This window comes from Labrus bergylta, chromosome 11, assembly GCF_963930695.1.
Source record: "Labrus bergylta chromosome 11, fLabBer1.1, whole genome shotgun sequence".
In the NCBI taxonomy this organism is placed as follows: Eukaryota; Metazoa; Chordata; class Actinopteri; order Labriformes; family Labridae; genus Labrus; species Labrus bergylta.
In genome coordinates this window covers 26872397-26887959 of record NC_089205.1, presented here as the reverse complement: position 1 = coordinate 26887959, position 15563 = coordinate 26872397, and the positions used below count along the sequence as shown (strand labels likewise).

General features: G+C 42.1%; 2 non-coding genes and 3 pseudogenes across 2 annotated transcripts; 2 read left to right on the top strand and 3 right to left on the bottom strand.

The window, feature by feature from the left end:
* Nucleotides 1-3591: 3591 nt before the first annotated feature.
* On the bottom strand, nucleotides 3592-3755 carry LOC114918251 (U1 spliceosomal RNA). The gene has a single exon (XR_003806863.1). It is a non-coding gene; the product is annotated as a U1 spliceosomal RNA (small nuclear RNA).
* A 477-nt stretch (nucleotides 3756-4232) lies between these two features.
* Nucleotides 4233-4410, bottom strand: LOC114918248 (U2 spliceosomal RNA; annotated as a pseudogene).
* Nucleotides 4411-10233: 5823 nt separating this feature from the next.
* LOC114920821 (U2 spliceosomal RNA) lies at nucleotides 10234-10331 on the bottom strand (annotated as a pseudogene).
* A 1051-nt stretch (nucleotides 10332-11382) lies between these two features.
* LOC114920819 (U2 spliceosomal RNA) lies at nucleotides 11383-11555 on the top strand (annotated as a pseudogene).
* A 1295-nt stretch (nucleotides 11556-12850) lies between these two features.
* LOC114920805 (U1 spliceosomal RNA) lies at nucleotides 12851-13014 on the top strand. The gene has a single exon (XR_003809099.1). It is a non-coding gene; the product is annotated as a U1 spliceosomal RNA (small nuclear RNA).
* Nucleotides 13015-15563: the final 2549 nt, after the last annotated feature.

Here is a 15563-nt window from a genome sequence, read left to right as displayed (position 1 = left end):
CGTTAATTTCATCTGTTGTTTCAGCTGTGCACTGATTGTCTTTTTTCAGTTTAAAAATGGTTTTATCTAAAATTCTTTTAAAAAAGTACCTAGTGCACTTCTCTCCTCCTATTTCTTTTTGTTTGCTTCTTAAAATGACACCCTTACTTTTAATTTCTGCTCAAACCGACATCTCTTCTTTTATTTGCTTTAATTCTTCATTTAAATCCAGACCCTCTAGCTTTAGTTTAAAATACAGTTGAAGTTGTTTTTGCAGTCCCAGCATGCGTCTGTCATCCCTACCTTTCCTTTCTCTTACCTGCCTGCCTAAAAAAGTTCTGGGTCCTTCCCCTCACCATTTCCCACCAGTGTGCACGTGAGACATATAGGTCTTAAAGGTTCTGCCAGTCTTGGTACTGCTACCTGTACTGCCTAACTAACTCCCTATCTTCTAAAAGGGAGCAGTTGAGTTTCCACAGACCCTTCCCAGCCATCACACCTGAAGTTAGTGATAGGGTGCAAGAAAGTATAGTGTGATCAGAAGAAAACAGGAGTTACTCTAGCATCGGTTGGTGGGCAATCCCGTGATAAAATATAGTCTGTGAGAAGCTTTCGTGCCGTCACCACTGAACCAGGTGAAGCCCTCCTCTCTGGGATGCATAACTTTAAAACAGTCCAGTAGTTTAAAATCCTTAAATAGGGCCCCAAATAATAAAACTGAGGTTTTATCTACTTTAAAATCTTCCCCTGCTCCCCTCCTGTCTTTCTTGCTTAAAACACAATTCAAATCCCCTCCTACAACTAATGGTTCCCTGCCTAGCATGTGGGACTGCAGGTCTTTTAAAGGTCATTCCTGTCATTATTTTCATTAAAACCATAGGTATTTAAAACATTAAAATCTCTTCCCATAAAAGTCAGGTGTGCTAAAAGTGCCCTACCGTCTCTCACCACAGTGCTGCCCTGCACCAAGATCAGAGGGTTTTTAATTAAAATTGCCATGCCATCATTTTTGTTGTGGTTTGATCTGCTCCATATGGATTTATGTGGCCATAACTCCTCCCAATCCCTGTAGTTTTCTAAAAACGGTAGACCACATTCTTGTATTAAAAACACATCTGACTTAAAAGAGTTTAAGAAGGATAAGACAGATTGCGCTCCAACTTCGGACTTCTCACATTGATGGTAGAGAAGTTGAGGGTCATAAGTATGGTTAAAAACAACAGGTAAGACATTTTAAAAGACTAGTATTTAGAAGCAGTTGTCATACTTGTGAAATTTGCTCTTCATTCACCCCTATGGGGGAGGGGGGAGGGGTTTGAGCCTTTCCCCCCGTCGGACTCTAGGTGGTGGCCTTTCTTGCAATCTTTTGTTGAATTGCGAGTCCTTAGGGGTTGATTGTAGGGCTATATTTAGGAAAGAGACCTCATTGGAGAATCGGAGGGGAAGACTCTGGGCTCCTCCACAGATACTGTCTGAGGAGTCCCCAGCTCTTCCCTTCTTTCCGGAGACTACTGGAGCCTCCGGGGACAATTCTGATAAAGGCCTCTTAGCCTGTTGGGCCGGGGGGAGGGAGGCTTCTTCGCTATCACTCTCACAATCACTCTCACACTCAACTCCCAATCTTACTTTCACTCTCAGAATGAGGTGTAGCTCCACCTTCTGCCTGTACTGCAGCCTCTTCTTCCACATGCTCCACTTGAGGAGCAGTGACAGGCCCCTCCCCCTCCCCCTCCTCACCTGACTCCTGTCCTCCAGTCACAGGATTTGGAGGGAGATTTGAATTGTCTGGCCCAGGCTCCAAAATGTGCTCCCTACACATTTCAAACAGTCTGCCATTTTCATTTTCTTTTTCTTTTTGTTTTGCGGCTTTCACTTTGTTGGCAAAAGACCTTGGACAGTCTCTGAAGAGATGAGTTGTTTCTCCACACAGGTTGCACTTTCTGCCATTGGTACATTCTTCAAAAGTATGACCACTTTCTCTGCACTTTCCACAGATGATTAGCTGACATGCTTCCGCAAGATGTCCATGCTCGCCACACTTGCGACAAAGTTTTGGCTGCCCCGGTTATTTCCCAGAGCTATTATGGATGGCAGATGTTTCAGGCCGTGGAAGCCTTGGGGATCCTGCCATTGTTGAGTGGGGACCCTCCAAGCACAGTTCCAAATGCCATCCTCATCTCTCACCTTCGTAGTTTGGCCTTTAACCGTGCAAAATCTTCTCAGCCACATACATATGTCATCTGCATTTATTGTTTCATTGAACATCCTGACAATGACTATCTTGGAAGCATTGTCAGTCAGTTTCTCTACATTAAAAGCAGAAAACTGGGCTCTGGTGTTCTCATATCTTGTCCAGAATCGCTGAGCGGAAGCTGACATCAAATCCTTTGTTCTGTGGTAAGGTCACAATGCAGTTTATGTCATCTGGCTTAAAATTCAGTGATTGTTGGATGAGCTTCCTTGAGAAGTCTAGCCTAGACAACCTCTGGAGCCTTCCATCTTTCTCCACAAAAGTAAAGCGTACACTGTGGTGCCTCCGCATGCCAGCATGGGCCGCCGACAAGTTGGAGGCACCACACTTTAAAAACTCCTACTCTAACACAGTACTCTAAAGAAGATAAAACAAATAAATTAGACTAAAACCTAATAAATAAATAAATAAACACCAGTAATTACCTGAACTTAGCTAGAAAGTGCTTGGTATCCTGGTAAACGGATCTGTGAGCTGTATATATTCCTTTGTGAAAGCAATGCAACTACAAGAGTTGCTTTTCATAACACTCAGGAAAAAAATTTTCCTCCAAGGACTGTCGGCAAACAATGCCACTACAGGCAAGGTGACTGGCAGCAAAAAGAGGCGATCACTGTCTTACACAAATATGTCAGAGGCGAGGAAGGCATTCCCTGCACTGTCCGTCTCAATGACAGTTCAGTATGATTCACAAGCACTAAAGCAATTCGATGAGACAGAGAAAAAAGTCTACTACATGTTGTTTAAAAATGACAAGCAGCAAAGCTAGAGGCTCAAATAAGCAAAAAACTAAATCATTGATCCACATCTGAAGTCTAGAGAACATAATCAGAAAGCGCATATCTCCCCTTCTTTCTCTCTCACAATACAGCCATTTCATGGTTCTTTTAAATGTGGCATGCTTGGAGCAGACACCAACTGACCACTGTAGCTGGGCCCAGTATCAGAAGCTCAAAACATGGGTCAATAGTTACAGCAGAATGTGTTTGCCATTGGCATAGAAGATTTGGCAAGTTTCTCATGGGTGCAGTCCACATACTCAGCTCTGCTGCACATCCCACATATGCATCTTCTTTACAAATGTAGTATTAAAATGGTACATAAACAGGCTTTTCAACAATATAAGATGTATTGCCAAGAAGCATTGAAACAACAAAGAAATAATCTACCGTAGACTTTGAACATTGAATTAAATTCTGGTATACTGGTAAGCAAACAAGGTTCTATACATTGACAGTCTAGAAAGAACTCCATAACCATTTTCATAGTACTCAAGAATTAATGCTTAAAATCTTATCAGTTTCATCTGGACATAATACTCTTAACAGAAATTTGAAATTAGTTTTCTTTTGACATGTTATCAGGGGAGAGCGCGAACGCAGTCCCCCACTACCACAAATTATGCAGTCGAGATTCCCACATTTGGGGAATTCGCATAGGTCAGCCCAACCGAAGTGCAATGGTCAGGCCTCGCCATGGGTGAACCACCTTCTTGATCATGGTATCTCCCCTGCCAGGTAAGTATGAGTTGCACACATCAGATGTAGAGGGGTCATTCACAGAGATGCCACTCTGACTGACGGTGGGGAAATCTATAAAGACCAAAATCAGGGGCCGGAAGGGTGCAAAATAAAAAGATATATAACAAAGGGGTAACAGCTTTGTACTAAGACTGACAAAGGCTTGATATTTTAATTTTTAATAATCAAAGCTGCAACTCCTATCACATATTGCTGCATATCTCAACCTGACACCTCACCTAAAAAGTTTAAGATATTTTACCAAACCAAATGACAAGCAGCCCACCAGCCATCCTTTATTGGGATTTTAAAGTCTCGTTCCCATAAGTCAGAAATATCTTTGAGAAAAATATGTTCCCTTATTCTTAAAACAGTGACATGTGTACATCAGGCCACTTATTCCTTTCTCCAGTGACTACTGGATAGATAAGTCACAAATTCACTATTAAAGATTAAATGTGTGTTGATTTTCAACAGGTAGAGGGGGGTGCACCATTCCTGGAAGGTACTGCAATACCAGGTCGATGCGTGCAGTGGACGGAGCAAGCCCCTATTCCATCTCCCAGTTCCAAATATCAATTTAATATATGGTCCCCGGGTAGGGGACGTATCAGATATTAAACTGATAAAAACAGATTTTTTTTTTTTTTTTTGAAATTTTTAACTGACACTTATTTCACTATGTTTCATCACATTTCACATCACAAATTTGTTTTCTTTGTTGTTGTTGTGTTTTCCTTGTTCATTTTTTTTAAACAATTTTACAGGGTACACATCCATCTTCTACTTTAAAAAAAAAAAAAAAATCAAACATTGATACTATGTGAAATACATCATAAAATGTTTTTGGGTGTAAAAACCGTGTCTTCATTTAAAACAATGAGACAACAAGGAGAGCATTGGTTAAGAAACATTTTTCTTTAAAAGTCAACTGTTGTGCAGGAGTGCAGTGAGCCCCTATCAAGATTAACTCATCCTGTTCTCCCAAACAGATGTGGTCTCTCGGGATCCTGTCCTGGTGCTCAGAGGAGATCCTCACCCTGCTGCTCCTTCCCACCTGTGAAGTCTAAAGTTAGAGCGCAATCTGTCTTATCCTTCTTAAACTCTTAAGTCAGATGTGTTTTTAATACAAGAATGTGGTCTACCGTTTTTGAAAACTACAGGGATTGGGAGGAGTTGTGGCCACATGGATCCGTGTGGAGTGGATCAAACCACAACAAAAATGATGGCATGGCAATTTTAATTAAAAACCCTCTGATGTTGGTGAAGGGCAGCACTGTGGTGAGAGACGGTAGGGCACTTTTAGCACACCTGTCTTTTATGGGAAGAGATTTTAACGTTTTAAATGCCTATGGTGTTTTAATGAAAAAAATGACGGGTATGACCTTTTAAAAGACCTGCAGTCCCACATGCTAGGTAGGGAACCATTAGCTGTAGGAGGGAGTTTTAATTGTGTTTTAAAGAAGAAAGACAGGAGGGGAGCAGGGGAAGATTTTAAAGTAGATAAAACCTCAGTTTTATTTGGGGCCCTATTTAAGGATTTTAAACTACTGGACTGTTTTAAAGTCATGCATCCCAGAGAGGAGGGCTTCACCTGGTTCAGTGGTGACGGCACAAAAGCCTTTCGCATAGACTATATTTTATCACGGGATTGCCCACCAACCGATGCTAGAGTAACTCCTGTTTTCTTCTGATCACACTATACTTTCTGCACCCTATCACTAACTTCAGGTGTGACGGCTGGGAAGGGTCTGTGGAAACTCAACTGCTCCCTTTTAGAAGATAGGGAGTTAGTTAGGCAGTACCAAGACTGGCAGACCCTTCAAGACCTATACGTCTCACGTGCACACTGGTGGGAAATGGTGAGGGGAAGGACCCAGACCTTTAGGCAGGCAGGTAAGAGAAAGGAAAGGTAGGGATGACAGACGCATGCTGGGACTGCAAAAATGACTTCAACTGTATTTTAAACTAAAGCTAGAGGGTCTGGATTTTAATGAAGAATTAAAGCAAATAAAAGTAGAGATGTCGGTTTTAGCAGAAATTAAAAGTAAGGGTGTCATTTTAAGAAGCAAAGAAATAGAAGAGAAGTGCACTAGGTACTTTTTTTTAAAAGAATTTTAGATAAAGATAAAACCATTTTTAAACTGAAAAAAAAACAATCAGTGCACAGCTGAAACAACAGATGAAATTAACGATACTATAGTTAAATTTTATAAAGAATTGTACAAAGACAAACCTATAAAAACAGACACAATGAGAGAAGTTTTAAAGTTCATTGAACACAAAATAAATGACAGTGTGCTTTTATCCCAAGATTTTACCCTTTTTTTTTAGAAATTTTCAACTGCATCAAGAGTTTTAAAAAAGTGAAGTCCCCAGGAGACGATGGGCTTCCCTTAGAATTTTATTTGACTTTCTGGGACATTTTAGCACCTGACCTTCTTGTTGTTTTTATGGACTTAGAAAAACTTGACAGACTCCCCGACAGTTTTGGATAAGGGATAGTGACTCTACTTTACAAGGACAACGACAAGACAGACTTAAAAAACTGGAGACCTATCACTCTTTTAAACTTTGATTGTAAACTTTTTAGTAAACTTTTAGCATCTCGAATGATTGTGTTTTTAGAGGGGCTGATTCACCCGGATCAAACCTGTGCCAACCCGGGGAGAAAGATGACGGACATCCTCCTACTGTTTTAAGACATCATCTGTTTTGCGAGAGACAGAAACATTAGGCTAGTAGTCCTAAATTTAGACTTTGAGAAAGCTTTTGATCGGGTCTCGCACCAGTACCTTTTCCAGGTACTGTAAAAAATGGGGTTCCCTGAGAGGTTTATAGCTTGGGTGGGACTGCTGTACCGGGGAATCACCAGCAAATTCATAGTTAATGGGCATCTGACAAAAGCAGTCGATATTAACTGCGGTGTCTGTCAGGGTTGTCCGTTATCTGCCCTCCTCTATATCACATGCATTGAACCATTGGCACAGGTCTTCAGAAGGGACCAACGAATCCGGGTAGTACCGGGGAGCGGGGGAATGACCAGCAAGTGTGTTTTATACATGGATGACATCAATATTTTATGCACTGACCTTTTATCTGTAAACTGGACTGGACTGACTGGTTTGGACTGGCCTCTGGGTCAAACTTTGACAGAGAGACGACCCAAGCCCAATTTTACGGAAGATGACTGAAAAGACGGGACTCCCCCTAACTGTGACCCAGACTGACTTAAAAATACTTGGGGTCAAATTTAATAAGGAGGGTGGAGGGGAAACAAATTGGCAGGACAAGATAGGGAAAGTAAAACAACAACTGGGGTACTGGAGACCAAGGAAAATGACAATGGAAGGAAAGGCCGGACTTGTTTTTAATTCTGGGAGCAAGATACGCCACAATCGGACTCGCAGCTGCCACAGCCCCATCCAGAAACCCAAAGACAGCAGCAATGACCCGGTTCTAGATGGGGTCCTACCTCAGGAAACTGCGACTTCTAAAAACTGATCTTAAAGTTCCAGTGTCCTTTTATCTGCCACAATTGTATCATTTTGTTCAGAAGTTTTTAAAACATTTTAACCTTGAAAAACAGGAGCTGCATATTTTAACTAACATACGTTCTGTAATCTCTGTTGTGCAGGAGTGAGAACCAGTGAGCCCAGTGCGCGGGCTTGCACTCGGCGAGCCCTCCACAGTTTGGAACAATGTAAATCATCCTGTTCTTCCAAACAGACTCCGGGACCTGTCATGGATGGTGGCTCATGAGATCCTCCCAGTCAGGTCCGTGATGCACTCCCGGGGCATGTCGACGTCCCCAACCTGCCCCCGACCTGGTTGTGGCGCCTGAGTCGGTGAGGCACCTGCTCTGGGAGTGCAGCGCTGCTGTAGAACAGTGGGCACTGGCCGGCTCCTTGCAATTCCCGTGCTTACCAGCAAGGGAGGTCCTCACAGCACAGCTGGTACTGTATGGAGTGAGCCAAAGTCAACAAACACCAAAGGACTTTGCAAAACAATGGCTCACTCTAGCCGCCATCAAAGACGCCACATGGACCTCCAGGAACTTGCTGGTAAGAAAGCACAAGCAGATCCCCCCCGTGGCAGTGATCCGGATGGCAGCAGCGACGGTCAGTACGGCCATCGCTGCAGGCGGCGGGCCTAGGACACAGCCACAAAGAAGAATCGCCTCTGTGCCCATTCGGATGAAGGAGCCGGAGCCATACGGGAAAAGTTCAAAGCAGCAGCGGCGGCCTGACTCTCCGGGAGAGGCAGGTGGGAAGGAGCAGCAGGGTGAGGATCTCCTCTGAGCACCAGGACAGGATCCCGAGAGACCACATCTGTTTGGGAGAACAGGATGAGTTAATCTTGATAGGGGCTCACTGCACTCCTGCACAACAGTTGACTTTTAAAGAAAAATGTTTCTTAACCAATGCTCTCCTTTTTAATTGTTTTAAATGTGAAATGATGTATTTCACATAGTATCAATGTTTGTTTTTATAAAGTAAAACATGGATGTGTACTTTGTAAAATTGTTTAAAAAATGAACAACAAGGAAAACACAACAACAACAAAGGGAAAAAAAATTGTGTGATGTGAAATGTGATGAAACATAAAGTTAAATAAGTGTCAATAAAACTTTTCAAAAGGAAAAATCTGTTCTCATCAGTTGGTGAGCTGATGAAAGTCAAGTGTGTTAAAAGGATGCTTTTACTGTTTCCCACTAGAGCGCTGTCCTTCAAATAATACTGGTGGGTTGAAAACAGTGGGTATCCTTCCTGTTTTAAAAACACATCTGACAAGGAATGGTTAAGATGGGATAAAACCACATGAGCTCTAACTTCACACTTTTCAAAAGGAAGGGTGAAAGTCATAAGTATGTTTTAAAACCAACAGACAAAGCATTTTAAAAACACTTAAAAAGAAACGGGTGTTACATTTCTTGTGAATGGGGCTCTTCCTTCACTGGAGAAGTGTAAGGGTGTTGATCGCCATTTCCCTTCTGGACTCTAGGGGGTGGCCTTTCCTGCAGTCTTTTGTTAAAATGCGAGTCTTTCGGGGTTGATTGCAGAGCTATGTTTAAAAAAGAGGCCTCATTGGGGGAATCGGAGGGGAAGACTCTGGGCTCCTCCACAGATTAACTATCTGAGAAGTTCCCAGCTCTTCCCCAAGACTACTGGAGACTCCAGAGACAATTCTGAAAATGGCCTCCTAGCCTGCTGGGCTGGGGGAGGGGCACTTCCTCACTCTCACTCTCACTCCCAGAACAAGAGGAGCCAGAGCTAGTTCCGCCCTCTGCCTGCACTGCACCCTCCTCCTCCATACTCTCCACTTGAGAGGCAGTTGCTGCAGGTCCCTCCTCCTCCTCCCCCTCCTCTCCTCCAGTCACAGGATTTGGAGGGAGATTTGAATTTTCTGGCTGAGGCTCTCCAAATAGCTCGTTAAACATAGCATCTTGTCCGCCATTTTCTTTTTAATTTCTGACCCTCTTTGCTGCCTTAACTTTGTTGGCAAAAGATTTCGGGCAATCTCTGAAGAAATGGTTGCTGTCTCCACAAAGATTACACTTTCTGCCATTGGTGCATATCTCGAAAGTATGACCAATCTCTCTACACTTTCCACAAATAATCTGCTTACACGCTTCTGCAAGGTGTCCTTGATCACCGCACTTGCGGCAGAGCTTGGGCTGGCCTTGATAATGAATGTAACCACGGTTGTGTCCCAAAACTATCATGGATGGCAGATGTTTCAGGCCGTGGAAGCCCTGAGGGTCCTGCCATTGCTGGACAGGAACCCTCCAGGAACAGTTTCAGATACATCCTCATCTTTCACCTTCATAGCTTGGCCTTTGACCGTGCAATGTCTTCCCAGCCACACACATATGTCATCTGCATTCACCATTTCATTGAACATCCTGACAATGACAGTTTTGGAGGCATTGTCAGTCAGTTTCTCAACGTTAAACACAGGAAACTGTGCTCTTGCGTTTTCAAACCGTGTTCAAAATTCTCTTAAGCAGAATTGCTGAGCGAAAGCTTAGATCAAAACCTTTGCCTTGTGGTAAAGTGACGATACAATTCAGGTCGTCCGGGGTAAAGTTTAGGGCTTTTTGAATTTTCTTGAGAAATCCAGCCGTGACATCCACAATGGCTCATCATTAACCACTTTGAAAGTAAAACGGACACTGGTGCCTCCGCATGCCGGCACTGGCAGCCAACGTGGTGGAGGCACCACAGGCTAAACCACTAAAATCAACTAAAACAATGAATAAATAGCTAAACAATACCTACAAAAGTTAAAACCGGAGGAAAAAAATGACCAAACTTACCTTAGCTGTTAGGAACTGGTTTAGCCACCAGGGGAGGAAGCTTGCACGAACAATATGATCTTCTATGGCGCTACCTCAAGTATGTGGAAGTTGAAGTTCACGTCACAGAAGACAGACACTATCCTCCCAGTACTACCACAACCAGTGCCACAGACAGGCGCAGGAGACGATCGCACTCAGGGTCTTTATAGGCAAGATCGAACCAGCATCTGATAAGAACAGATACTACACTTGATCTTAGCCAAAAGGCCGAGACACCTGACTTTTATCAGCTCACCAACAGAGTTTTCTTTTAATCTGACCATTTTAAGACACCTTGGTTTTAATCAAGAGTTGTATTTTTTAATTAACACTGTTCTCTCCTATTGTTGTGCAGGAGCGAGTACCAGTGAGTTCTGCATGCAGGATTGCACTAGGCAAATCCACCACTCTTTGGCGCAACGTGAACCATCTCCTCTGCCAAACAGACTCCGGGACCTGTCAGCAATGGTGGCTAATGAGATCCTCCAGGTCAGGCCCATCATGCACTCCTGGAGCTCAACAATGCACTCAACTCGCTGCCGATGAGGTTGTGGCGTCCCTGAGTCCAGCAAGGCACTGCTCTGGGAGTGCAGCACTGCATTAGAACAGTGGGCACTAGCCTGCTCCTTACTAATTCCCATGCTTGCCAGCAAGGGAGGTCCCACCAGTGCAGCTGGGTTTGCACACAAGACGCCACCCGGACCTCCACAAACTTTCTGGCAAGGAAGCACAAGCAGATCCCCCCCCCGTGGCCGTGATCCATACGGCTGCAGGCGGCGGGTCCAGGACACAGTCACAAAGAAACATCGCCTCTGTGTCCATTCAGATGAAGTAGCCGGAGCCCCACAGGATAAGTTCGAAGCAGCGGCAGCCTGACTCTCCGGGAGAGGCAGGTGGGAAGGAGCAGCAGGGTGAGGGTCTCCTCTGAGCACCAGGACAGGATTCCGAGAGACCACATCTGTTTGGGAGAGCAGACTGAGTTTTTCTTGGTATGGGCTCACTGCGCTCCTGCACAACCATGAACTTTTGAGGAGAATCTTTTCCAGCTTTGCTCTTGAATTTTTTTTTTTTTTTTTTTTTTTTTTGCGAGATTAAATATCGCCACAACAAAAAACTTTTATGTACACTCTGAAATTATTAACATCCCTGTAAACAATTAAACAAATGCATCTATTTAAAGTTTTAATGCATATCGTAAACACCACTTGTTTTTAATTGCAGGAAATGTTTTTATTCAAGATGTGATTTTAAAAGTATGATATCTTGTATGAAAGTTTGTTTTTTGTGACAATAAAACTTTCCGAAGGAAAAATCTGTTCTTATCAGTTTAATATCTGATACGTCCCCTACCCAGGGACCATATATTAAATTGATTTTTGGAACTGGGAGATGGAATGGGGGCTTGCTCCGTCCACTCCACGCATCGACCTGGTATTGCAGTACCTCCAGGAACGGTGCACCCCCCTCTAACTGTTAAGTATCAAGACAAATGTATAATGACTAATCTTTCCGATGCCTGTTGGTGAAAGGAGTTGAGATGGTATTGTTCTCCCACAAATTGTATTATATTGAAACCATAGCAGTAACTGTTGTAGAAATGTGCTTTGGTTGTTTGTGAAATGATAGAAAAAAATACTTCTTCCTGAAACATTATCCAAGCTATTGGATTCAAACTTTTATTTAATGTTTTTTGTCTTGATTCTCCATTTACAAAAAAAAAATCAAAGCACAAAATGCATTATTTCCTCTACTGTTGTTTAAATTTCGGATAATGCTGTATATGTGGTTTCAAAATTTAAATTATATTAAATCTTCTTAGGGATATTTGTTGTCAGAAAAAAAATATAGATATACTATCAATTAGCAGTTAGTACCAATGCTGATATATCACTTAAAAGGATTAGATGGGAAAGCAGTTTGCTGATTCCAATTTGGTGAAATTTGATTTTTACTACAGTTTAGAGTAGAGAGTAGAATCCTCAAAAATAGCAAAAAAAAGGTTCAAATAAACATCTTAATAATAATAATAATAATAATAATGTATACTTTATTGATCCCGCGAGGGGAAATTCGTTTTTACACTCTGTCTAGTTAACATGCTACACAAACATGCACAAACAGGATCCTATGGAGAGGTTTCAGAGTTTACTAGTAATATACTCTACTTTCACTTGAGGAAAGACAGAATAATTATTTAAACCCATTTCCCCCCCCCCCCCCCATGTCTTTTTACTTTTTAGCACTATAAACTTTGTTTTTTCTAAGCCAGAGTTTTTCACACTCCAGATCAGCAGGTGGCAGCAGTCTGAGTGTTAGAGACTCACGTGGGACCCACATGAACAAAGAACCAGGAAGTGGCTGTAATGTGAGAGAGAGAACAATGGAGATGTGCTGTTTTTATTCTTTCCTGTTGATCTTATGGTTGATCAAGCAACTTTTTATTGCAGTTTGATTAAGCTTTTGATTATTTGATTCTGCTGGTGGGCTACTAGTCATTTGGGTTCGTAAAATATGTGAAACTAGTTGAAAGTCTGGCATAGATTTGCAGCAATGCATGATGGGATTTGCAGCTTTGATTTGTTAATATCAAATGACAAATCTTTGTCAGTCTTGGTACAAAGCCGTTACCCCTTTATTATATATCTCTTGTATGTATATTGCACCCTTACAGCCCCTGATTTTGGTCTTTATATATTTCCCCACCGTCAGTCAGAGTGGCATCTCTGTGAGTGACTCCTCCAGCTTAAATGTGTACAACTCATACTTACCTGGCAGGGGAGATACCATGATCAAGAAGGTGGTTCACCCATGGCGAGGCCTGACCATTGCACTTCGGTTGGGCTGACCTATGCGAATTCCCCAAATGTGGGAATCTCGACTGCATAATTTGTGGTAGTGGGGGACTGCGTTCGCGCTCTCCCCTGATATTTTGTTAAAAAATAATCCATACATTGATACTTACAAGAGTCAGTCATGAAGAGATTTGTGTTTGGAGCATTTTGGTGGTCTGAAAATGATTGTTATGAAGTTGTCCACCTGAGATGTCCATAATTAAGGCTCACTGTACTTACCAGTAGGTAGCAAAATTTTTGCTTTTCCTAAGAATTAGCTAATTAGATTATACTCGTGTGACCAAATTGAATTAAATTGCCATGAGTAAAAATGATAAAATAGACTTTAGACTTTATTGTCCCCAAGGGGAAATTCTTTTTCACAGCACCGTTACTGTCCGACAGACAGATCCCACCAAAGAACATTTATGCACAAAAAAACAGAATAACACAAACAAAAAGAGTTAGTCAAGAGTTCCCATTTCTGGCCTGTTCAGCGAGGCCCCTTGTTCAGGACTGTTATTACAGCGGGGATCAGGCTCCTCCCAAGGCAAGCCTTTCTGCACCTTAGTGCTCTGTACCTCCGTCCTGAGGGAAGTGGGGTGAGGTGAGTGTTCAGTGGGTGTGTGATGTCTTGTGCTATTGAGGTTGCAATGCGTGTGATGGCACTGTTATTGAGTTCTGTCAGGTTGGGTGTGGGGAGACCGATTATTCTGGCAGCTGTGGTTGTGATGCGTGTGAGTTTGGCCTTGTTTTTTTTTTTTTTTACAGATAACCTGTTGAAGAAGAAGCAGGTGGAACAGTACAATAAGATGGGCTGGATCATGCTCTGATAGAGCAGCAGGAGGAGTTGGGGGGCAACATAGAGTCCTTTCAGTTTGCATATGGCTGACAGTCTCTGATGGCTCTTTTTCTGGATGTCACTTAAATAAAATGTTTTAATGGGACAATAAAGACATGTTTCGCCAAACAGAAGAGAACACAAATGTAGTTATGGCTCAAATGATTAGTACAGCTCTGAATTCTGCAGGCAGGTTTATCCTCCATCATTGGCTCAATGAACTGTTTTAGTTTTGTGGCTGTGAACCACTGGAAAAAAACTGATAATACAATATCTTATCCATCAGCAATTTCTATTGTGAAAATTTGGACCCAAGTCTTTCTCTGCAGTTTGTCAGGGCAGCTTTTTTCATTGATCATTTACCAGATAAATCAGTTGGACTGAGCCTCAAGGGCAGTAAGAACAGTTCTTGTATTGACTTTAAATAAGGTATTTTTGCTCTTAAAACTAAATGAAAACAAAACAACTACTGCAGTATGTTTGCATCATACTTAATGGCATGTTGTTTTGATTCACATACTTTCTTGGTAGAATTTATTTTCCAGGACAGTGCCAAAATGCTGATCTGACTCCGGTAAAACATTTTTAACCTCTGCCAGCAAGAAGGTGTGGTGTAAACAAGGTGCCCAGTGCACACAACATTCCTCACTCCTTATGATGACACATTTTATTAAAAGTCTCAATCAATGTTTTGGTTGATATATGTCTATATTTATGTCGGCCCATCCCATTTCTCTCATAATTGTGTCCTGTCCTTATCCTAAATTGCTTGAGAACTTCAGACCAGTTGATATGGGAACTTTCTTCCACACAGTGTGTCATATGAATCATACCTATTAAACTTCTTTGAAAAGTGATGGGGGAAATACGCCCTACTTTACTTAACATTTTAAACAACTCCCTTTGCTCTGGATGGGTCCCAGATTATTTTAAAATCACATGTATTAAGCCACTGCTAAAAGGACCTGGGCTTGACCCAATAGTTTAAAAAAAAACGTACATCTCAAAAATTCTTGAAAAGACAATCTGGATTTCGCAAACAATACAGCACTGAAACCGCTCTTCTTAGAGTTACAAATGATTTATTATTAATGGCCTTTACCTGTCAAACAGTAGCTTTTACGTCTCCATTAATTATTTTAGTTCATCAACTGTACAGGCAACATGTGGCACACCGCAGGGTTCAATTCTTGGACCAATTCTGTTCTGTTTGTATACGTTACAGGTCATATAATTAGTCACCATAATATCTTGTCTTTTTTCACTGTTATGCAGATGCTATCCAGTTATATTTATCCATCAAGCCATCAGATTACAACAGACTAGCCTAACTACATAGCTCGCATTGACTATTGTAACGCCCTGTTTACCTGCCTCAGTGCCCGAGATGTAGCCAAACTTCAGACTGTGCTAAACTCTGCAGCCATGCTTCTGACAACGACAAAATGCTTTGCACACATCAGCCTAGTTTTAGTCTCATTGCATTGGTTACCCGTTTCTTTTAGGATCCAAATTGTACTTTTAACTTACAAGGCTTTACATAGCCAGGCACCAGACCATAACAATGAACTCCTCTCTCCTTACCACTCAAAATGGCTTCTGTGATCTTCAGGGTTAGGCCTCCTAGCTGTTCCACAGTCCAGACTAAGGTCAAAGGGTGATCGATCATTTGATGTACAGGCTCCTCAGCATTGGAACAGTCTTCCTGTTAATGTTAGATCTGCTGACACTGTCTCTGTTTTAAATCCAGACTTAAGACCCTTTCTTACACAACTGTTTTAGTAATTATAGCTCTGTTGTG